The sequence below is a fragment of the Pseudophryne corroboree genome, chromosome 5 (assembly GCF_028390025.1).
Source record: "Pseudophryne corroboree isolate aPseCor3 chromosome 5, aPseCor3.hap2, whole genome shotgun sequence".
NCBI classification, from domain to species: domain Eukaryota; kingdom Metazoa; phylum Chordata; class Amphibia; order Anura; family Myobatrachidae; genus Pseudophryne; species Pseudophryne corroboree.
This window is the reverse complement of record NC_086448.1, coordinates 746,301,861-746,328,999: the sequence shown is the minus strand read 5'-3', so window position 1 is coordinate 746,328,999 and position 27,139 is coordinate 746,301,861. Positions and strand designations below refer to the sequence as shown.

General features: G+C 43.0%; 1 protein-coding gene across 2 annotated transcripts in view; it reads right to left on the bottom strand.

Annotated features, from left to right (window-relative positions):
- Positions 1-27,139, bottom strand: part of NDUFAF6 (NADH:ubiquinone oxidoreductase complex assembly factor 6) — a 253,561-nt gene that overhangs the window by 5,332 nt on the left and 221,090 nt on the right. The gene's annotated exons all lie outside the window — the stretch shown is intronic.

Below are 27,139 nucleotides of genomic sequence, written 5' to 3'. Positions count from 1 at the left end.
TTTTTTAGCTTAGCAGGACTGCACAAGCGATCGCAGCCCTGCTAAGCTAAAATACACTCCCCCATAGGCGTGGACTAGTTGATCGCAGCAGCAGCAAAAAGTTGCTGGCTGCGATCAACTCGGAATGACCACCTATGTACTGAGAAGCACACGCCTCAGAAACAATTAGTCTAACAGGCGCAAACATGCATAAGGCGGGCAAAGTCTGAGAACAGACAAATGCATGCAAAATTGTGTGTGTGTGTGTGTGTGTGTGTGTATGTGTGTGTGTGTATATATGTGTGTGAGTGAGATCAGGAAGTTTGGACGTTTCTTCCACTATGTAAAAAAGACTGCACATGGTGGTGTCAGTGATTAGCCAGACCTGTGCAGTACAATCACATTCTGATTACAGGAGACACTATCCCCTGACAGGAGGCACAAGCAGTGGGGGAAAAAAAGATCAAAGTTGTGAGCCCCTATATAATCTACTAATCAAGGCATAATACGGTGTAGTGTCTGAATTTTTCCTATTTTGAAAGTCCCGGGCCTACAATTTCTGATAGCAGCCTTGATTGCATATTTAAGAGGGGACTGGGCCACATGACACAAATCCCATAGAAATCACACCATATTAGCCCTGCCCCCATCCCAAGGATGCCCGATTCTTGGCATTATTCTCCCTACCCTGCCTAGCACGAGAAAGTGGGCAGGATGCTCGAGGACCCCAACTCTTCTGGAATCCGGAGAGATTCCATGAAATTGTGATGTTTTTCTCAGATCTTTCGGGAGAGCAGGCAAATATGCCTAACGCAAATAATAAACTGGAGAGAGAAAAATTACCAGTCAACCAGCTCCTAACTGCAAGTTAATGACTGTGTTTGAAAAATGACAGTCAGGAGCTGATTGGCTGGTGCATTTTCTCTCTCCAAGCGATTATCCATCTAGCCTATGGGGTATATGCAATTCTGGACGAATTGCGCCTTTTTTTCGCCCGTTTTTAAATTCTACCGTCGAATCCCGGCCGGCGGGTGCCGGAATTCGACATATTCAATTAAAAACGGATTCGACTGTCCCGCTGTCGAAAAACGGACCAATTGACAGATAAGTGCGTCCTGGATTCGACTTTTCGGACGGCACAAAAATAGTTAAAAAACCCTGAAAAAAAATTGCGTGGGGTCCCCCCTCCTAAGCATAACCAGCCTCGGGCTCTTTGAGCCGGTCCTGGTTGTAAAAATACGGAGAAAAAATTGACATGGGATCCCCCGTATTTTTAGAACCAGCACCGGGCTCACCAAAATCCAGTGTAGATCGGTCCTCTTCTGAGCTTGTAATCCACGTACTTGGCAAAAAAACAAACCGCATTTACCCGGACCACGGACTGAAAGGGGTCCCATGTTTACACATGGGACCCCTTTTCCCGAATGCTGGGACCCCCTGTGACTCCTGTCACAGAGGGTCCCTTCAGCCAATCAGGGAGCACCACGTCGTGGCACTCTCCTGATTGGCTATGCGCGTCTGAGCTGTCAGACAGAGCATTGCACAGCCGCTCCATTATCTTCAATGGTGGGAACTTTGCGGTCAGCGGTGAGGTTGCGGTTTGTTTTTTTGCCAAGTACGTGGATTACAAGTTCAGAAGAGGACCGATCTACACTGGATTTTGGTTGAGTATAATTTTATTTTCAGGTACACCGTGGATTCTACTTGGAGAAGTGGACCGAACCTCGTGTCAACATAGGTAAGTATGTGTGTGTCGGCATGTATGTAATAAAGCTTTACTTTCACGGTGTGCGTGTACTGTTTTTATTTGGGTATTTTTATTGCAGTAGAACTACAGGTACCAGCCCCCCCCCCCCCCCCCCCCGCATGCTGGTACTTGTGGTTCTCCAAGTACCAGCTTGCGGGGGAGGCTTGCTGGGACTTGTAGTTTTGCTGCAAAAAACAATATTCTTTTCTTTGACACAAGGCTATCAGCCCCCCATCTGCAGCCCTTGGATGGGGGGGGGGGGACAGCCTCGGGCTTCACCCCTGGCCCTTGGGTGGCTGGAGGGGGGGTGACCCCTTGATGTAAGGGGTCCCCACTAATCCAGGGTACCCCGGCCAGGGGTGACTAGTTGGGAATTTAATGCCACGGCCGCAGGGACCAATATAAAAGTGTCCCCCGGCTGTGGCATTATCTCTCCAGCTAGTGGAGCCCGGTGCTGGTGTTAAAAATACGGGGGACCCCTACATATTTTGTCCCCCATATTTTTTGCACCAGGACCGGATGCAGAGCCCGGTACTGGTTCTAAAAATACGAGGGATCCCCTGTCAATTTTTCCCCTGCAAATTATGTTGACCGTAATGCATTATGATAAAGTATATATATATATATATATATATATATATACACACACACACACACACACACACACACACACACACACACACACACACACATACACTGCTTATATATATTCAAACATACATATACAGTATGGCGGTGTGGATAATGAAATGGTTATTATTACTGCCTCACAGCACTGATTCCCACCATGGTCCTAACTGTGTGGAGTTTGTATATTCTCCTCATGTTCCCCTTTATAGTATATAATGTAATGAGCCTCCCCAGTATTGGACTGGGGAATGAAAGGCACACCGGCGGAATGCAGTGGCAGTGGCCCATGCTTAAGTGGGTGGCTAGCTTTCACAGTACAGATGGTGTTATGGTTAGCTTTGCTGCCTTACAGCCCTGAGACACTAAGGTCATAGGTTCAATTCCCACCATGGACCTGAGTGTGTGGAATTTGTACATACTGCACTTGCATGGGTATTACAGGTTCCTGGTAGGTTAATTGTTTCCCAACAAAAACGTAGCACCTAGTATATACATGGGCAGACTAGATGAGCCGCCAAGTGGTTCTTATCTGCCGTCACCATTAGAGAGTGCATGTTATGATCCCCTTGATAAATATATGTAGTAAATGCTATAGAGCAGTGGGTCACAAACTTCTTTGAATCCCAGCGCCCTTGAGTATCAGAATTTTTTAATTTTTTTTACGGCACCCCTAGGCCAAAAGTTTCTTACTGAGAAATGTAGAAAGAAATATTACATTAAGTAAATTGTGTTTACATGTCATCCTCAGGTTCCAATGTGTGGTGAGGGACAAGATTTGCTTCTGTTTGTCCACATATTTTATGATTGACAGCCACCAGCATTGGTTTTGCCTATTACATTGACCATAAATAATTTTAATTGGTCATGGACCACTAATCCAAGGCACCCCTGATAGTGTCCCAAGGCACCCCAGGGTGCCACGGCACACAGTTTGAGAACCACTGCTATATAGTATAGTAGAAAATACACCATAGTCATGTGCAGTATAATGTAACATATGTATAATGTACTGTATAGTAAAAGTTCACAGTCTGGAACCTGATCCCAAGAGTCTAGGGTGGGCCCCACTGTGGGTTTCCCCTGTACACCCGAGGGCCAGTACAACCCTAACCCAGCCTCCTGTATAGAATGCAATGTGTCCCCCATGGACTCTGAGCCAATAAAGCAATATGTAGCAACACTGAATAAAGAACCTAATAAAAGTAAAAGCTGTTTAAGTGAGAAATGCATTTTCATTTTTTTATGATGTATTATCTTTTCCCCAACTCTGGTCTTACACAAAGGGAAGATTTAAAACAAAAAAAAAATGTAGGGAGGGGAACTTGGAGCCATCACCTGATGTTGGAGTATGATGGTAGCTGTTCATCTTAACAGCCACACACCCTCCCCAATATGCTAAGTGTTTTCAATCTTCTTATATGTCACTTTATATCATGAACATGAAGGCTTAGGGAGAGTTGGGTTCTTTTTTCTAAATTGTTTTTTATATATACAATGTATATATACTTTATTCATTTATAATGCTTAATATATGCTAATCACTATTTCTTGATTCCTATATGTCAATTACGCATAAATAAAGTGCAAACACTACATCATTAACAATAACAATGCATTATGGGTAAACTAATTTGCATATGCAAACTATGTTGACCGTAATGCATTATGATAAAGTATATATATATATATATATATATATATATACACACACACTCACACACACACACACACTGCTTATATATATTCAAACATACATATACAGTATGGCGGTGTGGATAATGAAATGGTTATTATTACTGCCTCACAGCACTGATTTCCACCATGGTCCTAACTGTGTGGAGTTTGTATATTCTCCTCATGTTCCCCTTTATAGTATATAATGTAATGAGCCTCCCCAGTGTTGGACTGGGGAATGAAAGGCCCACCGGTGGAATGCAGTGGCAGTGGCCCATGCTTAAGTGGGAGGCTAGCTTTCACAGTACAGATGGTGTAATGGTTAGCATTGCTGCCTTACAGCCCTGAGACACTAAGGTCATAGGTTCAATTCCCACCATGGACCTGAGTGTGTGGAATTTGTACATACTGCTCTTGCATGGGTATTACAGGTTCCTGGTAGGTTGTTTCCCAACAAAAACGTAGCACCTAGTATATACATGGGCAGACTAGATGAGCCGCCAAGTGGTTCTTATCTGCCGTCACCATTAGAGAGTGCATGTTATGATCCCCTTGATAAATATATGTAGTAAATGCTATAGAGCAGTGGGTCACAAACTTCTTTGAATCCCAGCGCCCTTGAGTATCAGAATTTTTTTATTTTTTTTTACGGCACCCCTAGGCCAAAAGTTTCTTACTGAGAAATGTAGAAAGAAATATTACATTAAGTAAATTGTGTTTATATGTCATCCTCAGGTTCCAATGTGTGGTGAGGGACAAGATTTGCTTCTGTTTGTCCACATATTTTATGATTGACAGCCACCATCATTGGTTTTGCCTATTACATTGACCATAAATAATTTTAATTGGTCATGGACCACTAATCCAAGGCACCCCTGATAGTGTCCCAAGGCACCCCAGGGTGCCACGGCACGCAGTTTGAGAACCACTGCTATATAGTATAGTAGAAAATACACCATAGTCATGTGCAGTATAATGTAACATATGTATAATGTACTGCATAGTAAAAGTTCACAGTCTGGAACCTGATCCCAAGAGTCTAGGGTGGGCCCCACTGTGGGTTTCCCCTGTACACCTGAGGGCCACTACAACCCTAACCCAGCCTCCTGTATAGAATGCAATGTGTCCCCCATGGACTCTGAGCCAATAAAGCAATATGTAGCAACACTGAATAAAGAACCTAATAAAAGTAAAAGCTGTTTAAGTGAGAAATGCATTTTCATTTTTTTATGATGTGTTATTTTCCCCCCAACCCTGGTCTTACACAAAGGGAAGATTTAAAACAAATAAAAATGTAGGGAGGGGAACTTGGAGCCATCACCTGATGTTGGAGTATGATGGTAGATGTTCATCTTAACAGCCACACACCCTCCCCAATATGCTAAGTGTTTTCAATCTTCTTATATGTCACTTTATATCATTAGGGAGAGTTGGGTTCTTTTTTCTAAATTGTTTTTTATATATACAATGTATATATACTTTATTCATTTATAATGCTTAATATATGCTAATCACTATTTCTTGATTCCTATATGTCAATTACGCATAAATAAAGTGCAAACACTACATCATTAACAATAACAATGCATTATGGGTAAACTCATTTGCATATGCAAATTATGTTGACCGTAATGCATTATGATAAAGTATATATATATATATATATACACACACACACACACACTGCTTATATATATTCAAACATACATATACAGTATGGCGGTGTGGATAATGAAATGGTTATTATTACTGCCTCACAGCACTGATTTCCACCATGGTCCTAACTGTGTGGAGTTTGTATATTCTCCTCATGTTCCCCTTTATAGTATATAATGTAATGAGCCTCCCCAGTGTTGGACTGGGGAATGAAAGGCCCACCGGTGGAATGCAGTGGCAGTGGCCCATGCTTAAGTGGGAGGCTAGCTTTCACAGTACAGATGGTGTAATGGTTAGCGTTGCTGCCTTACAGCCCTGAGACACTAAGGTCATAGGTTCAATTCCCACCATGGACCTGAGTGTGTGGAATTTGTACATACTGCACTTGCATGGGTATTACAGGTTCCTGGTAGGTTAATTGTTTCCCAACAAAAACGTAGCACCTAGTATATACATGGGCAGACTAGATAAGCCGCCAAGTGGTTCTTATCTGCCGTCACCATTAGAGAGTGCATGTTATGATCCCCTTGATAAATATATGTAGTAAATGCTATAGAGCAGTGGGTCACAAACTTCTTTGAATCCCAGCGCCCTAGAGTATCAGAATTTTTTTATTTTTTTTTACGGCACCCCATAGGCCAAAAGTTTCTTACTGAGAAATGTAGAAAGAAATATTACATTAAGTAAATTGTGTTTATATGTCATCCTCAGGTTCCAATGTGTGGTGAGGGACAAGATTTGCTTCTGTTTGTCCACATATTTTATGATTGACAGCCACCAGCATTGGTTTTGCCTATTACATTGACCATAAATAATTTTAATTGGTCATGGACCACTAATCCAAGTCACCCCTGATAGTGTCCCAAGGCACCCCAGGGTGCCACGGCACACAGTTTGAGAACCACTGCTATATAGTATAGTAGAAAATACACCATAGTCATGTGCAGTATAATGTAACATATGTATAATGTACTGCATAGTAAAAGTTCACAGTCTGGAACCTGATCCCAAGAGTCTAGGGTGGGCCCCACTGTGGGTTTCCCCTGTACACCTGAGGGCCACTACAACCCTAACCCAGCCTCCTGTATAGAATTCAATGTGTCCCCCATGGACTCTGAGCCAATAAAGCAATATGTAGCAACACTGAATAAAGAACCTAATAAAAGTAAAAGTTGTTTAAGTGAGAAATGCATTTTCACTTTTTATGATGTATTATTTTTTCCCCAACCCTGGTCTTACACAAAGGGAAGATTTAAAACAAAAACAAAAATGTAGAGAGGGGGACTTGGAGCCATCACCTGATGTTGGAGTATGATGGTAGATGTTCATCTTAACAGCCACACACCCTCCCCAATATGCTAAGTGTTTTCAATCTTCTTATATGTCACTTTATATCATGAACATGAAGGCTTAGGGAGAGTTGGGTTCTTTTTTCTAAATTGTTTTTTATACAGGTTGAGTATCCCGTATCCAAATATTCCGAAATACGGAATATTCCGAAATACGGACTTTTTTGAGTGAGAGTGAGATAGTGAAACCTTTGTTTTTTGATGGCTCAATGTACACAAACTTTGTTTAATACACAAAGTTATTAAAACTATTGTATTAAATGACCTTCAGGCTGTGTGTATAAGGTGTATATGAAACATAAATGAATTGTGTGACTGTACACACACTTTGTTCAATGCACAAAGTTACAAAAAATATTGGCTAAAATTACCTTCAGGCTGTGTATATAAGGTGTATATGTAACATAAATACATTCTGTGCTTAGATTTAGGTCCTATCACCATGATATCTCATTATGGTATGCAATTATTCCAAAATACGGAAACATCCGATATCCAAAATACCTCTGGTCCCAAGCATTTTGGATAAGGGATACTCAACCTGTATATACAATGTATATATACTTTATTCATTTATAATGCTTAATATATGCTAATCACTATTTCTTGATTCCTATATGTCAATTACGCATAAATAAAGTGCAAACACTACATCATTAACAATAACAATGCATTATGGGTAAACTAATTTGCATATGCAAATTATGTTGACCGTAATGCATTATGATAAAGTATATATATATATATAAACACACACTGCTTATATATATTCAAACATACATATACAGTATGGCGGTGTGGATAATGAAATGGTTATTATTACTGCCTCACAGCACTGATTCCCACCATGGTCCTAACTGTGTGGAGTTTGTATATTCTCCTCATGTTCCCCTTTATAGTATATAATGTAATGAGCCTCCCCAGTGTTGGACTGGGGAATGAAAGGCACACCGGCGGAATGCAGTGGCAGTGGCCCATGCTTAAGTGGGTGGCTAGCTTTCACAGTACAGATGGTGTAATGGTTAGTGTTGCTGCCAACCAGCCCTGTGCCACTAAGGTCATAGGTTCAATTCCCACCATGGACCTGAGTGTGTGAAATTTGTACATACTGCACTTGCATGGGTATTACAGGTTCCTGGTAGGTTAATTGTTTCCCAACAAAAACGTAGCACCTAGTATATACCTGGGCAGACTAGATGAGCTGCCAAGTGGTTCTTATCTGCCGTCACCATTAGAGAGTGCATGTTATGATCCCCTTGATAAATATATGTAGTAAATGCTATAGAGCAGTGGGTCACAAACTTCTTTGAATCCCGGCGCCCTAGAGTATCAGAATTTTTTTTTTTTTTTTTACGGCACCCCTAGGCCAAAAGTTTCTTACTGAGAAATGTAGAAAGAAATATTACATTAAGTAAATTGTGTTTATATGTCATCCTCAGGTTCCAATGTGTGGTGAGGGACAAGATTTGCTTCTGTTTGTCCACATATTTTATGATTGACAGCCACCAGCATTGGTTTTGCCTATTACATTGACCATAAATAACTTTAATTGGTCATGGACCACTAATCCAAGGCACCCCTGATAGTGTCCCAAGGCACCCCAGGGTGCCACGGCACACAGTTTGAGAACCACTGCTATATAGTATAGTAGAAAATACACCATAGTCATGTGCAGTATAATGTAACATATGTAAAATGTACTGCATAGTAAAAGTTCACAGTCTGGAACCTGATCCCAAGAGTCTAGGGTGGGCCCCACTGTGGGTTTCCCCTGTACACCTGAGGGCCAGTACAACCCTAACCCAGCCTCCTGTATAGAATGCAATGTGTCCCCCATGGACTCTGAGCCAATAAAGCAATATGTAGCAACACTGAATAAAGAACCTAATAAAAGTAAAAGCTGTTTAAGTGAGAAATGCATTTTCATTTTTTTATGATGTGTTATTTTTCCCCCAACCCTGGTCTTACACAAAGGGAAGATTTAAAACAAATAAAAATGTAGGGAGGGGAACTTGGAGCCATCACTTGATGTTGGAGTATGATGGTAGATGTTCATCTTAACAGCCACACACCCTCCCCAATATGCTAAGTGTTTTCAATCTTCTTATATGTCACTTTATATCATGAACATGAAGGCTTAGGGAGAGTTGGGTTCTTTTTTCTAAATTGTTTTTTATATATACAATGTATATATACTTTATTCATTTATAATGCTTAATATATGCTAATCACTATTTCTTGATTCCTATATGTCAATTACGCATAAATAAAGTGCAAACACTACATCATTAACAATAACAATGCATTATGGGTAAACTAATTTGCATATGCAAATTATGTTGACCGTAATGCATTATGATAAAGTATATATATACACACACACACACACACACACACACACACACACACTGCTTATATATATTCAAACATACATATACAGTATGGCAGTGTGGATAATGAAATGGTTATTATTACTGCCTCACAGCACTGATTTCCACCATGGTCCTAACTGTGTGGAGTTTGTATATTCTCCTCATGTTCCCCTTTATAGTATATAATGTAATGAGCCTCCCCAGTGTTGGACTGGGGAATGAAAGGCCCACCGGTGGAATGCAGTGGCAGTGGCCCATGCTTAAGTGGGTGGCTAGCTTTCACAGTACAGATGGTGTTATGGTTAGCTTTGCTGTCTTACAGCCCTGAGACACTAAGGTCATAGGTTCAATTCCCACCATGGACCTGAGTGTGTGGAATTTGTACATACTGCACTTGCATGGGTATTACAGGTTCCTGGTAGGTTAATTGTTTCCCAACAAAAACGTAGCACCTAGTATATACATGGGCAGACTAGATGAGCTGCCAAGTGGTTCTTATCTGCCGTCACCATTAGAGAGTGCATGTTATGATCCCCTTGATAAATATATGTAGTAAATGCTATAGAGCAGTGGGTCACAAACTTCTTTGAATCCTGGCGCCCAAGAGTATCAGAATTTTTTAATTTTTTTTACGGCACCCCTAGGCCAAAAGTTTCTTACTGAGAAATGTAGAAAGAAATATTACATTAAGTAAATTGTGTTTATATGTCATCCTCAGGTTCCAATGTGTGGTGAGGGACAAGATTTGCTTCTGTTTGTCCACATATTTTATGATTGACAGCCACCAGCATTGGTTTTGCCTATTACATTGACCATAAATAACTTTAATTGGTCATGGACCACTAATCCAAGGCACCCCTGATAGTGTCCCAAGGCACCCCAGGGTGCCACGGCACACAGTTTGAGAACCACTGCTATATAGTATAGTAGAAAATACACCATAGTCATGTGCAGTATAATGTAACATATGTATAATGTACTGCATAGTAAAAGTTCACAGTCTGGAACCTGATCCCAAGAGTCTAGGGTGGGCCCCACTGTGGGTTTCCCCTGTACACCTGAGGGCCACTACAACCCTAACCCAGCCTCCTGTCTTGAATGCAATGTGTCCCCCATGGACTCTGAGCCAATAAAGCAATATGTAGCAACACTGAATAAAGAACCTAATAAAAGTAAAAGTTGTTTAAGTGAGAAAATAAGAATTTACTTACCGATAATTCTATTTCTCGTAGTCCGTAGTGGATGCTGGGGACTCCGTCAGGACCATGGGGAATAGCGGCTCCGCAGGAGACAGGGCACAAAAATAAAGCTTTAGGATTAGGTGGTGTGTACTGGCTCCTCCCCCTATGACCCTCCTCCAAGCCTCAGTTAGGATACTGTGCCCGGACGAGCGTACACAATAAGGAAGGATATTGAATCCCGGGTAAGACTCATACCAGCCACACCAATCACACCGTATAACTTGTGATCTGAACCCAGTTAACAGTATGACAAACGTAGGAGCCTCTGAACAGACGGCTCACAACAATAACAACCCGAATTTGTTTGTAACAATAACTATGTACAAGTATTGCAGACAATCCGCACTTGGGATGGGCGCCCAGCATCCACTACGGACTACGAGAAATAGAATTATCGGTAAGTATATTCTTATTTTCTCTAACGTCCTAAGTGGATGCTGGGGACTCCGTCAGGACCATGGGGATTATACCAAAGCTCCCAAACGGGCGGGAGAGTGCGGATGACTCTGCAGCACCGAATGAGAGAACTCAAGGTCCTCCTCAGTCAGGGTATCAAATTTGTAGAATTTTGCAAACGTGTTTGCCCCTGACCAAGTAGCAGCTCGGCAGAGTTGTAATGCCGAGACCCCCCGGGCAGCCGCCCAGGATGAGCCCACTTTCCTTGTGGAATGGGCCTTGACAGATTTAGGTTGTGGCAAGCCTGCCACAGAATGTGCAAGTTGAATTGTGCTACAAATCCAACGAGCAATCGTCTGCTTAGAAGCAGGAGCACCCATCTTGTTGGGTGCATACAATATAAACAGCGAGTCAGACTTTCTGACTCCCGCCGTTCTTGAAATATATATTTTCAATGCCCGGACCACGTCCAACAACTTGGAATCCTCCAACTCGTTAGTAGCCGCAGGCACCACAATAGGCTGGTTCAGGTGAAACGCTGACACCACCTTAGGCAGAAAATGAGGACGCGTCCGCAGTTCTGCCCTGTCCGTATGGAAAATCAGATATGGGCTCTTATATGATAAAGCCGCCAATTCTGATACTCTCCTGGCTGAAGCCAGGGCCAGTAGCATGGTTACTTTCCATGTAAGATACTTCAACTCCACCGATTTGAGCGGCTCAAACCAATGGGATTTGAGAAAATCCAAGACTACATTAAGATCCCACGGTGCCACTGGGGGCACAACCGGGGGCTGTATATGTAGTACTCCTTTTACAAAAGTCTGGACTTCAGGAACTGAAGCCAATTCTTTCTGGAAGAAAATCGACAGGGCCGAAATTTGAACCTTAATGGACCCCAATTTGAGGCCCATAGACAATCCTGTTTGCAGGAAATGTAGGAATCGACCCAGTTGAAATTCCTCCGTGGGGGCCTTCCTGGCCTCACACCACGCAACATATTTTCTCCAAATGCGGTGATAATGTTGTGCAGTCACCTCCTTCCTGGCTTTTACCAGTGTAGGAATGACCTCTTCCGGAATGCCTTTTTCCCTTAGAATTCGGCGTTCAACCGCCATGCCGTCAAACGCAGCCGCGGTAAGTCTTGGAATAGACACGGTCCCTGCTGAAGCAGGTCCCGTCTTAGAGGTAGAGGCCACGGATCCTCCGTGAGCATCTCTTGAAGTTCCGGGTACCAAGTTCTTCTTGGCCAATCCGGAGCCACTAGTATCGTTCTTACTCCCTTTTGCCGTATAATTCTCAGTACTTTTGGTATGAGAGGCAGAGGAGGGAACACATACACTGACTGGAACACCCACGGTGTTACCAGAGCGTCCACAGCTATTGCCTGAGGATCTCTTGACCTGGCGCAATACCTGTCCAGTTTTTTGTTGAGGCGGGACGCCATCATATCCACCATTGGTTTTTCCCAACGGTTCACAATCATGTGGAAGACTTCAGGATGAAGTCCCCACTCTCCCGGGTGTAGATCGTGTCTGCTGAGGAAGTCTGCTTCCCAGTTGTCCACTCCCGGAATGAATACTGCTGACAGTGCTATCACATGATCTTCCGCCCAGCGAAGAATCCTTGCAGCTTCTGCCATTGCTGTCCTGCTTCTTGTGCCGCCCTGTCTGTTTACGTGGGCGACTGCCGTGATGTTGTCCGACTGGATCAACACCGGCTGACCCTGAAGCAGGGGTTTTGCCAGACTTAGAGCATTGTAAATCGCTCTTAGCTCCAGTATATTTATGTGAAGAGACATCTCCAGGCTTGACCATACTCCCTGGAAGTTTCTTCCCTGTGTGACCGCTCCCCAGCCTCTCAGACTGGCATCCGTGGTCACCAGGACCCAGTCCTGTATGCCGAATCTGCGGCCCTCTAACAGATGAGCACTCTGCAACCACCACAGAAGAGACACCCTTGTCCGTGGCGATAAGGTTATCCGCTGATGCATCTGCAGATGCGATCCGGACCATTTGTCCAGCAGATCCCACTGAAAAGTTCGTGCGTGGAATCTGCCGAATGGAATCGCTTCGTAAGAAGCCACCATCTTTCCCAGGACTCTTGTGCATTGATGCACAGACACTGTCCCTGGTTTTAGGAGGTTCCTGACAAGTTCGGATAACTCCCTGGCTTTCTCCTCCGGAAGAAACACCTTTTTCTGAACCGTGTCCAGAATCATTCCCAGGAACAGCAGACGTGTCGTCGGGGTCAACTGAGATTTTGGAAAATTCAGAATCCACCCGTGTTGTTGCAGCACTAGTTGGGTTAGTGCTACTCCGTCTTCCAGCTGTTCTCTGGACCTTGCCCTTATCAGGAGATCGTCCAAGTAAGGGATAATTAATACGCCTCTTCTTCGTAGAAGGATCATCATTTCGGCCATTACCTTGGTAAAGACCCGAGATGCCGTGGACAATCCAAACGGCAGCGTCTGAAACTGATAATGACAGTTTTGCACCACGAACCTGAGGTACCCTTGATGTGAAGGGCAAATTGGGACATGCAGGTAAGCATCCTTTATGTCCAGGGACACCATAAAGTCCCCTTCTTCCAGATTCGCTATCACTGCTCTGAGTGACTCCATCTTGAACTTGAATTTTTGTATGTACAGGTTCAAAGATTTCAGATTTAGAATAGGTCTTACCGAGCCGTCCGGCTTCGGTACCACAAATAGCGTGGAGTAATACCCCTTTCCCTGTTGTAGGAGGGGTACCTTGACTATCACCTGCTGAGAAAACAGCTTGTGAATGGCTTCCAATACCGTCGCCCTGTCTGAGGGAGACGTTGGCAAAGCAGACTTTAGGAACCGGCGAGGGGGAGACTTCTCGAATTCCAACCTGTAACCCTGAGATACTACCTGCAGAATCCAGGGGTCCACCTGTGAGCAAGCCCACTGTGCGCTGAAATTCTTGAGTCGACCCCCCATCGCTCTTGAGTCCGCTTGTAAGGCCCCAGCGTCATGCTGAGGGCTTTGCAGAACCCTGGGAGGGCTTCTGTTCCTGGGCAGGGGCTGCTTGCTGCCCTCTCTTACCCCTTCCTCTGCCCCGAGGCAGATATGACTGTCCTTTTGTCCGCTTGTTCTTATAGGACCGAAAGGACTGCGGCTAAAAAGACGGTGTCTTTTTCTGTTGGGAGGGGGTCTGAGGTAAAAAAGTGGATTTCCCGGCAGTTGCCGTGGCCACCAGATCCGATAGACCGACGCCAAATAATTCCTCCCCTTTATACGGCAATACTTCCATATGTCGTTTGGAATCCGCATCACCTGACCACTGTCGCGTCCATAAACTCCTTCTGGCAGATATGGACATCGCATTTACTCTCGATGCCAGAGTGCAAATATCTCTCTGCGCATCTCGCATATAAAGGAAAGCATCCTTTAATTGCTCTATAGTCAATAAAATACTGTCCCTATCCAGGGTATCAATATTTTCAGTCAGGGAATCCAACCAGACGACCCCAGCACTGCACATCCAGGCTGAGGCGATGGCTGGTCGCAGTATAACACCAGTATGTGTGTATATACTTTTTAGGGTAGTTTCCAGTCTCCTATCCGCTGGATCCCTGAGGGCGGCCGTATCAGGAGACGGTAACGCCACTTGTTTTGATAAGCGTGTGAGCGCCTTATCCACCCTAGGGGGTGTTTCCCAGCGCGCCCTAACCTCTGGCGGGAAAGGGTATAATGCTAATAACTTTTTTGAAATTAGCATTTTTCTATCTGGGTTAACCCACGCTTCATCACATACATCATTTAATTCCTCTGATTCAGGAAAAACTACAGGTAGTTTTTTCACCCCCCACATAATACCCCTTTTTGTGGTACTTGCAGTATCAGAGATATGCAAAGCCTCCTTCATTGCCGTGATCATATAACGTGTGGCCCTACTTGAAAATACGTTTGTTTCATCACCGTCGACACTAGATTCAGTGTCTGTGTCTGGGTCTGTGTCGACCGACTGAGGTAAAGGGCGCTTTACAGCCCCTGACGGTGTCTGAGACGCCTGGGCAGGTACTAACTGGTTTGCCGGCCGTCTCATGTCGTCAACTGATTTTTGTAATGTGCTGACATTATCACGTAATTCCATAAACAAAGCCATCCATTCCGGTGTCGACTCCCTGGGGGGTGACATCACCATTATCGGCAATTGCTCTGCCTCCACGCCAACATCGTCCTCATACATGTCGACACACACGTACCGACACACAGCAGACACACAGGGAATGCTCTTATCGAAGACAGGACCCCACTAGCCCTTTGAGGAGACAGAGGGAGAGTTTGCCAGCACACACCCAAGCGCTATAATATATATGGGAACAACCTTATATAAGTGTTGTTCCTTATAGCAGCTTAAATATATCCAATATATCGCCAAAAAATGCCCCCCCTCTCTGTTTTACCCTGTTTCTGTAGTGCAGTGCAGGGGAGAGTCCTGGGAGCCTTCCTCACAGCGGAGCTGAGCAGGAAAATGGCGCTGTGTGCTGAGGAGAATAAGCCCCGCCCCCTATTTCGGCGGGCTTTCCTCCCGTAGTTTTAGATAACTGGCATCGGTTAAATACATACATATAGCCTTAATGGCTATATGTGATGTATTCTTTTGCCATAAGGTATTAAAATATTGCTGCCCGCCCTGGCCCTGCCCGCCCGCCCTGCCCCCAGCAGCGCCCTGCACCCTCCGTGACCGCTTGGTGTGAAGTGTGTGACAACAATGGCGCACAGCTGCATTGCTGTGCGCTACCTTCATGAAGACTGAAGAGCCTTCTGCCGCCTGTTTCCGGACCTTCAATCTTCAGCATCTGTAAGGGGGGTCGGCGGCGCGGCTCCGGGACGAACCCCAGGGTGAGACCTGTGTTCCGACTCCCTCTGGAGCTAATGGTGTCCAGTAGCCTAAGAATCCAATTCATCCTGCACGCAGGTGAGTTGAAATTCTCTCCCCTAAGTCCCTCGATGCAGTGAGCCTGTTGCCAGCAGGACTCACTGAAAATAAAAAACCTAAAAAACTTTTTCTAAGCAGCTCTTTAGGAGAGCCACCTAGATTGCACCCTGCTCGGACGGACACAAAAACCTAACTGAGGCTTGGAGGAGGGTCATAGGGGGAGGAGCCAGTACACACCACCTAATCCTAAAGCTTTATTTTTGTGCCCTGTCTCCTGCAGAGCCGCTATTCCCCATGGTCCTGACAGAGTCCCCAGCATCCACTTAGGACGTTAGAGAAATGCATTTTCATTTTTTTATGATGTATTATTTTTTCCCCAACCCTGGTCTTACACAAAGGGAAGATTTAAAACAAAAAAAAATGTAGGGAGGGGAACTAGGAGCCATCACCTGATGTTGGAGTATGATGGTAGATGTTCATCTTAACAGCCACACACCCTCCCCAATATGCTAAGTGTTTTCAATCTTCTTATATGTCACTTTATATCATGAACATGAAGGCTTAGGGAGAGTTGGGTTCTTTTTTCTAAATTGTTTTTTATATATACAATGTATATATACTTTATTCATTTATAATGCTTAATATATGCTAATCACTATTTCTTGATTCCTATATGTCAATTACGCATAAATAAAGTGCAAACACTACATCATTAACAATAACAATGCATTATGGGTAAACTAATTTGCATATGCAAATTATGTTGACCGTAATGCATTATGATAAAGTATATATATATATATATATATATATATATATATATTTTGGTAGTGGTGGTGGTAAATGGCGCTGAGTCCTTCTTATAACGACCTATCCTTTCCGTAATGGTAAATTTCCGTGTTCTAGAATACACTCCCCCAATATTCTATTTCGTGGGGTGGCAGCCCTTTTCTCCAGTGGTTAGCTGTTCAAGCCAACCAATTGTAGATCTGGAAAATAAAAGTGAGAATAGGCGCCTCCTAGTGTAATATTTAAGTGTATGATATGACCATCACCCTTAGTCTCACCCTGTAAAGTGGAACTATACCGTATATGGTGGAATTCCAACCACCTTTGAAATAGCATAGGGTCACAATCTGAGCGACGTCATCAGTGGTGTTCTATTGGTATTTCTCCTTGTTGTTACTCACATGGTCAAAGTAAAAATAGAAAAAAAGGGGGGCCGATAGTGTAATACTTTTTACACAACATCATACATTTATTTGGAACTAGTCCGACAGTAAAAACATTGCCCGTACCATATAATAAATTAAAAACAGCTTATCTGTATTTTAAATTGTCCATACGTGTAAACACTCAACGCGTTTCGTCCTCCGCAATCAGCCTGGACTTCCTCACACTCCTGAGGAAGTCCAGGCTGATTGCGGAGGACGAAACGCGTTGAGTGTTTACACGTATGGACAATTTAAAATACAGATAAGCTGTTTTTAATTTATTATATGGTACGGGCAATGTTTTTACTGTCGGACTAGTTCCAAATAAATGTATGTTGTTGTGTAAAAAGTATTACACTATCGGCCCCCCTTTTTTTCTATTTTTACTTTGACCATGTGAGTAACAACAAGGAGAAATACCAATAGAACACCACTGATGACGTCGCTCAGATTGTGACCCTATGCTATTTCAAAGGTGGTTGGAATTCCACCATATACGGTATAGTTCCACTTTACAGGGTGAGACTAAGGGTGATGGTCATATCATACACTTAAATATTACACTAGGAGGCGCCTATTCTCACTTTTATTTTCCATATATATATATATATATATATATATATATATATATACATATATATATATATATATACACACACACGCACACACACACACACACACTGCTTATATATATTCAAACATACATATACAGTATGGCGGTGTGGATAATGAAATGGTTATTATTACTGCCTCACAGCACTGATTCCCACCATGGTCCTAACTGTGTGGAGTTTGTATATTCTCCTCATGTTCCCCTTTATAGTATATAATGTAATGAGCCTCCCCAGTGTTGACTGGGGAATGAAAGGCACACCGGCGGAATGCAGTGGCAGTGGCCCATGCTTAAGTGGGTGGCTAGCTTTCACAGTACAGATGGTGTAATGGTTAGCGTTGCTGCCTTACAGCCCTGAGACACTAAGGTCATAGGTTCAATTCCCACCATGGACCTGAGTGTGTGGAATTTGTACATACTGCACTTGCATGGGTATTACAGGTTCCTGGTAGGTTAATTGTTTCCCAACAAAAACGTAGCACCTAGTATATACATGGGCAGACTAGATGAGCCGCCAAGTGGTTCTTATCTGCCGTCACCATTAGAGAGTGCATGTTATGATCCCCTTGATAAATATATGTAGTAAATGCTATAGAGCAGTGGGTCACAAACTTCTTTGAATCCCGGCGCCCAAGAGTATCAGAATTTTTTTATTTTTTTTACGGCACCCCTAGGCCAAAAGTTTCTTACTGAGAAATGTAGAAAGAAATATTACATTAAGTAAATTGTGTTTATATGTCATCCTCAGGTTCCAATGTGTGGTGAGGGACAAGATTTGCTTCTGTTTGTCCACATATTTTATGATTGACATCCACCAGCATTGGTTTTGCCTATTACATTGACCATAAATAATTTTAATTGGTCATGGACCACTAATCCAAGGCACCCCTGATAGTGTCCCAAGGCACCCCAGGGTGCCACGGCACACAGTTTGAGAACCACTGCTATATAGTATAGTAGAAAATACACCATAGTCATGTGCAGTATAATGTAACATATGTATAATGTACTGCATAGTAAAAGTTCACAGTCTGGAACCTGATCCCAAGAGTCTAGGGTGGGCCCCACTGTGGGTTTCCCCTGTACACCTGAGGGCCAGTACAACCCTAACCCAGCCTCCTGTATTGAATGCAATGTGTCCCCCATGGACTCTGAGCCAATAAAGCAATATGTAGCAACACTGAATGAAGAACCTAATAAAAGTAAAAGCTGTTTAAGTGAGAAATGCATTTTCATTTTTTTATGATGTATTATTTCTTCCCCAACCCTGGTCTTACACAAAGGGAAGATTTAAAACAAAAAAAAATGGAGCCATCACCTGATGTTGGAGTATGATGGTAGATGTTCATCTTAACAGCCACACACCCTCCCCGATATGCTAAGTGTTTTCAATCTTCTTATACTGTATGTCACTTTATATCATGAACATGAAGGCTTAGGGAGAGTTGGGTTCTTTTTTCTAAATTGTTTTTTATATATACAATGTACCGGTATATATACTTTATTCATTTATAATGCTTAATATATGCGAATCACTATTTCTTGATTCCTATATGTCAATTACGCATAAATAAAGTGCAAACACTACATCATTAACAATAACAATGCATTATGGGTAAACTAATTTGCATATGCAAATTATGTTGACCGTAATGCATTATGATAAAGTATATATATATATATATATACACACACACAAACACACACTGCTTATATATATTCAAACATACATATACAGTATTGCGGTGTGGATAATGAAATGGTTATTATTACTGCCTCACAGCACTGATTCCCACCATGGTCCTAACTGTGTGGAGTTTGTATAGTCTCCTCATGTTCCCCTTTATAGTATATAATGTAATGAGCCTCCCCAGTGTTGGACTGGGGAATGAAAGGCACACCGGCGGAATGCAGTGGCAGTGGCCCACGCTTAAGTGAGTGGCTAGCTTTCACAGTACAGATGGTGTAATGGTTAATGTTGCTGCCAACCAGCCCTGTGCCACTAAGGTCATAGGTTCAATTCCCACCATGGACCTGAGTGTGTGGAATTTGTACATACTGCACTTGCATGGGTATTACAGGTTCCTGGTAGGTTAATTGTTTCCCAACAAAAACGTAGGACCTAGTATATACATGGGCAGACTAGATGAGCCGCCAAGTGGTTCTTATCTGCCGTCACCATTAGAGAGTGCATGTTATGATCCCCTTGATAAATATATGTAGTAAATGCTATAGAGCAGTGGGTCACAAACTTCTTTGAATCCCGGCGCCCTAGAGTATCAGAATTTTTTTATTATTTTTACGGCACCCCTAGGCCAAAAGTTTCTTACTGAGAAATGTAGAAAGAAATATTACATTAAGTAAATTGTGTTTATATGTCATCCTCAGGTTCCAATGTGTGGTGAGGGACAAGATTTGCTTCTGTTTGTCCACATATTTTATGATTGACAGCCACCAGCATTGGTTTTGCCTATTACATTGACCATAAATAATTTTAATTGGTCATGGACCACTAATCCAAGGCACCCCTGATAGTGTCCCAAGGCACCCCAGGGTGCCACGGCACACAGTTTGAGAACCACTGCTATATAGTATAGTAGAAAATACACCATAGTCATGTGCAGTATAATGTAACATATGTATAATGTACTGCATAGTAAAAGTTCACAGTCTGGAACCTGATCCCAAGAGTCTAGGGTGGGCCCCACTGTGGGTTTCCCCTGTACACCTGAGGGCCAGTACAACCCTAACCCAGCCTCCTGTATAGAATGCAATGTGTCCCCCATGGACTCTGAGCCAATAAAGCAATATGTAGCAACACTGAATAAAGAACCTAATAAAAGTAAAAGCTGTTTAAGTGAGAAATGCATTTTCATTTTTTTATGATGTATTATTTCTTCCCCAACCCTGGTCTTACACAAAGGGAAGATTTAAAACAAAAAAAAATGTAGGGAGGGGGACTTGGAGCCATCACCTGATGTTGGAGTATGATTATAGATGTTCATCTTAACAGCCACACACCCTCCCCAATCGCATTTCTCCCGTTACCTAGCAACAGGACGCTGTATGACGGCAACACGCATCAGACGTACGGTGCAGTGTGTGACGTCACTGTTAGCCGCCGGCGCCTGGTGTGCGGAAGGGCAGGAGGAAGTTAGTTTGGCGTCCTTGGTGATGGTGAGCTATATATGTCTGTCTGTCTTACTGTTTTGTATATCCTGATGACGATTTGAATAAAATCGAAACGTTGAAATTAGTCTTCTGCATTTTGAAGTCCTTGGAGTGCCGCCTGTTACCTCTGCTATACTGTGGTGTGTTCACATCGGGGCGGGCACCTGGGCCTGTTGTATCTTGTACTGTGAGTGCCGGCTAGAACTTTGCTATATTATTAAGGACATTTACACTGGCTTCCAGCTAGGAGCATTGCTGTATTGTACCTTGGGCATGGTACCTATTGTTTATCATTTTTATATATGACTCATCGGACTCAGTGACTTTGTTTTATTATACAGTGGAGATTGTCCCTACTTTGGTACTCTTCAGTGATTATCCACTACAGTTTGAGATGGCTGAATCAATTGGTATTAGAGATATTACCTTACCTGTTAGAGAAACCTGGAGTTTCTCGGATGCGGACGCGGAATCCATTAGATTTAAGGAGAATTTACTTTTCACTGGAGGTGATGAAAGTAATGAACAATTGTTCACTCAATTATTACGTTTGAAAAAGAAGGAGGTTGATTTTCTCTTGCACGGCATCACATTGTCAGACTACCACCGGAGCGGTCAGATTTCTAGGGGGTTCCGCATCAGGAATTCCCCAACAATTGGAAAATTTAGCAGCGATTTTTGCTGCAAATGGGCTGCAATTCTCAACAAATGCAGCCTTGACCTAATCCTGCTGGTGGTCGAGGAGTCGGCGAGGGAACTACAGCTTGTAAAGTCTAAGATTAATACCTTTGAGGACTTACATCTGGCCAAATTAACCTTTGATGTACCTAATGGCTGGATTGAAAAACTCACAGTACAAATTGATACTTATAAACGAAATTTGGTAAAATTTAAGCGTGACAAATTGGCTACTGTACAGCGGGACTATGCTGAGAACAGAGTCTATACATGAGCTTATAACCCCACTCCTGTTAATAAAAACTTGTTTCGTTCTAGACAGAGGAAATTCCGCAAATTTCCAGGTGATACGGAAACATCTAGTGGGGGCTCCTCAACGTACAGTGAATCTGAGGATGCTACCACAGGTAAACCCCCTTTAGGGATGAGTACACGCGCTCAGCGTGGTGTCAAAAACGTTGCAAAACGAGGAGGGGGCAACAGTGCTTCCGGATCCGCAAAAGGGAAGCAAAACAAGTCCAAGAAGACCTAGTTTTCAATTTATCTAATAGAACGCTGACAAGTAAAGAATTGGACATTTTGAATAAAGGACTTTCATTTGTCCCTTCATGTGACCTTGATAATTTCCAGTGGAAACTGGATTCTTATCGTTTCAATAGAAATCTTCGTCTGAAAGAATATTTTCAATTACACATCACTACACCTAGTGATGAGAATCTGCCTGCTTCAATCAAATCCAGATCTACCTTTGATCCTTATACGTCTAATGCATCTCTCAAATGTTTTCAACGTCGGTTGGAGCAACATTCCATCAATACGCAGTCCCCTGTTGCTTCGAATATGTCCAAGGAGGAATGGGACACTTTGGACCAGCTAAGCAAAGATCGTAGCATTGTTATCCGTCCCGCACATAAGGGGGGCGGAATAGTTATTCAGGATTTAGACAAGTATTGCTCTGAAGTTTACCGACAATTGGGTGATGCAAATGTATACCGTAAATTGTCAAGTGACCCGACTGGGGTATTTAATCGTGAATTGGAGGGTGTATTGTCACAGGCGGTAAATGAGAACATCATTACCACAGTGGTTAAGTCCTGTGGCCCCTGTGCTCTACACCCTCCCTAAAATTCACAAGGATCCGGTCCGACCTCCGGGCCGGCCCATTATTGCAGCACGAGATTCTGTTTATTATAAAGTATCTAAGTATTTAGATAGTTTCCTCCAGCCTGTGATACAGGTACAGGATACTTATTTGAAAGATACAACGACATTATTACGCAAGTTGGACTCATTACCATCACCTTTACCTCCATGTTTTCTGTGCACATTAGATGTAGTCAATCTTTATACCAGCATTCCACAGGATGGGGGATTGCTAGCGATCAGGAGGTTATTGTCATCTAGTGATGTATATACAGGTCCTGATGTAAAAATTTTTATTCAGTTGTCAGAATTAACGCTGAAACGGAATTACTTTCTTTTTGATGGGCAGTGGTACCTTCAGTGCCAGGGTTGTGCCATGGGGTCCTGCGTGGCCCCTGCGTTTGCCAATGGGTACATGTTTGATATTGAACGGACCATCTTTTTTCAAGATCCTAATATTGTTTCTAAGATCTTACTGTTTGTCAGGTATATTGATGACCTATTGGTCATTTGGCTAGGTGAGGAAGCAGAATTTCATCAATTAATGATATATGCCAATAGTTGTAATGAATTCATTAAATTTACATATTGTATCAGTAATCTAGAGATTAATTACCTAGATGTTAAATTGACACTTGATCAGGGCCAGTTACATACTGCCTTGTTTAGAAAAACTACTGATAGGAATAATGTATTACATTTCTCTAGCCAACATCCACTATCTACCAAAAAAGGTCTTCCGTTCTCTCAATTTTTGAGGGTACATAGGATTTCCGACAATAACTTTTTTTTTTTTTTTAAAGTTAGAATTTTTTTATTGAGAATGAACAGTGTCCATAACATGAACAATAATTAGGATGTACAGATTGAGGACAAAAACATGGGTACAGGTTGTGTACATAACATACCATCTTAATAGAGACAATTCTATGGCGATAAAGGCGAATCGGTATCATCAAAATGTGTCATATGAAAGTCCATTCGTGAACTTAAACACTTCTCAGTTTATTTTTTATTTATCGAATCAATTCTATATCCAGATTTAGTGTAATTCTGTGGAGGATAGAAGCAAGAAAGAGAAGGAGGGGGAAGGGAGTAAAGGAGCAGGAAAACGGGCGTTATTAAAGGAGGAATATTAAGAGGGTTCCCTATAAGAAAGCAAGAGGTTGGGGATATTCTTCTGGTTTGATACCATAAGGAGGGACAATCAGTGAGCTAGAGGAGAAAGTAATGCTAGTGATAGTAGCAGTACTAGCTATATTAGTAATATTAGCAGTATTAGGAGAGTTAACAGAATTAACAGAGTTAGCAGAATTAGCGGACTTAGCAGAGTCCGGGCATCACTAGAGAGCGGGCGAAGTACCAAGGAGACCAGGTGTTGTGGAACTGCGCCACAGTGTTATTCCTAAGGCTTGTAATGTATTCCATATTGGCTATGTGATTAATCTTAGTCAACAGTACAGCCTTGGAGGGTGGCTTATGGTCTTTCCAGCATTTAGCAATCAGTGCTTTAGCCGCCATGCAAAGTTGCATGATTAACTTGTCTTGGGTTTTGGGTATTGACGGTATGGGGATGTGAAGCAAAGCAATGTCAGGGGAGAGGTCAAAGGTGTGCCCGCAGGTTTGAGCAATAAGTGCTCCGACCGTGTTCCAGAAGGGACGGATAGAGGGGCAAGTCCACCTTATGTGAAAAAAAGTTCCCTCCTCTCCACAGTGTCTCCAGCACAGATTTGATGTTGTGGGGAAAATGGCGTGAAGTCTGGAGGGGACCAGATACCACCTAGTGTAGACCTTATAACATGTTTCCTTAAGTGCTACACTGATAGAAGCCTTAGCTATACGCATTCTAATTTCCTCCCATTGATCGTCTTCCAACGGATGGGAGAGATCTGATTCCCAGGCTAATTCGTGGGGTTCTCGGATTGGGGGGTCTGGTGCCAAGATTGAGTTGTATATTGTTGAGATATTCCCCTTTTTGCCGATTGAACTTAAACACATATGTTCATAGGAGGTGGGTGTTTTCAGAGGGGTGGTTTTAAGCTGAGACTTGAGGAAGCTGAGAATTTGGATATATTGGTATTGACACGAGGATGGGATACCAAAGCGCTCTTGAATTTCTCCAAAAGTGGACGGTGCTGAGAGGCCTTTAACATGCAAGAATCTCGTGATACCCTGAGATTGCCATGGGGCCGCTATTCTTCGCTCGCACCCTGGAGGAAAGGCGGGGTGACCCCAGATGGGTGATAAGGGTGAGGGGTATGAAGATAGATTGTGGGTGCTGCGGAGTTTATCCCACATTCTGAGTGTGAATTTAACCGTGGGGACTGAGTAGGCCGAGGCTGGTCTGCAGGACCTGGGGAGCCAGGTAAGAGAGTCGAGGGGGACACCTTGATATAGTGAATTTTCGATATCTACCCATTTTCTGATCCCAATGGGGGAGTGCCAGGACACTATATGGTTAAGGTGACATGCGTTAAAATAAGCCTGAAGGTCAGGGTATCCCAAACCTCCTGAGGTGGCACTCTTTGTCAACATAGCTCGACGTAATCGAGACTTACGCTGAGCCCAAACAAATTTGTTGCACTGTGATTGCAAGGACGCCAGAGTCACTCGGGGCACCATTATTGGAATGGTCTGAAACAGGTAAAGAAGACGGGGGAGGAGATTCATTTTTAGGGCATTGATCCGTCCGATCCATGAAATAAATAAACGGTCCCATTTATCTAGGTCTTGTGTGAGAGTTTTAATTATGGGAACATAATTAGCTTGAAATAGGCTGGTGTAGGATTTAGTAATAAATATGCCAAGGTATTTAATAGCCGAGGGTCTCCAAAGAAAAGGGAAAGAAGACGTTAAGATCCTATGGGTATGTGGTGGAACGTTAAATGTAAGAGCCTCGGATTTGGTGTGGTTTATTTTGTAGCCAGAGAGGGAACCATATAAAAGTAGTTCTCTTTGTAAGTTAGGGAGAGATATCAAAGGGTTAGTGAGAGTCAGGAATACGTCGTCAGCAAACAATGATATTTTATATGGATTCTGACCCACTGTAACGCCCCCAATATCCGTGTTAAGTCTGATTCGGGCTGCAAGAGGTTCAATGCATAGGGCGAAAAGTAGGGGTGAGAGACGGCATCCCTGCCTAGTACCATTCTTCAAGTTGATTCGATGTGAGCTCAAGCCATTAGTCAGGACCGCTGATGAGGGGTTAGAATAGAGAGCCGCTATTGCTGTGATAAAGTGTCCATGGAAGCCGAATGCGGATAAGGTAGAAAACAAAAAGGGCCACGAGATGCGATCAAATGCCTTTTCGGCGTCTAGAGCCAAGGCAATCGCTGGTATTTTTGTCGTGTTTATGTGGTGAATCAAGTTAACTATACGTCTGGTGTTGTCCGAGGCCTGACGGCCGGGAACAAATCCTACTTGATCAGGGTCTATTAGTGACGGCAGCACAGCGTTTAGGCGTGAAGCCAGTATTTTGGCAAAAAGTTTGAGATCGGTGTTTATCAAAGATATGGGTCTGTAGTTTGAGCAATACGAGGGATCCTTTCCGGGTTTTGCGATTACTATAATACGGGATGTCGTGGAGTCCGGGTGAAATGGTGTGCCCTGGAGTATTTTGTTAAACAGAGACACCATATGAGGAATAAGTTGAGGGGCAAAGGTTTTATAGTACACCATCGGATAGCCATCCGGGCCAGGTGCTTTAGAGGGTTTCTGGGTTTTTAATGCAGCCTCAATTTCCTCAGCAGATATGTCGGCATTGAGAGCAGTGTTGGTCTCCTCGTCTAACCGAGGGAGAGCGCATGTGTCTAGATATTGTTGTGTCTGTTCGGCTTGTGCTAAAGGGTCGGACGGGGGATCAAGATTATAGAGTGTCTTATAATAATCAAAAAAAGACACTGTTGATTTTTTTGGGGTCGTATGTGGTATTACCTGAGGGCTGCTTTATAGAGTGGATGCATTGGTTGGCCTTTTTGGCGCGCAAGCGATTGGCCAACAAGGTGTGTGCTTTATTACTTTTATCATAAAACGTTTGGTTAGCCCATCGAAGTGAGCGCTCAACGTTCTCCGCCAAAAGTGATTGTAGGCCGTTGCGTGCCTTAGAAAGTTCGGCTAGAGTTTTTTTTAGAGCGTGTGCGTTTGTGTTCCTGATCCAATTTTGCAATGTTATTTGTTAATAAAGCAATTTGGTTTTCCCGAATTCTCTTACGACGGGATGCAAATTGTATAATAGACCCCCTGATGACCGCCTTATGCGCTTCCCAAATAGTGGCTATGCTGCAGTCACTTTCCAGATTAACCGCAAAATATTCTCTAAGCTCAGTTTTAATTAAGTCTTGGAATTTAGGAATCTTCAATAACGTCT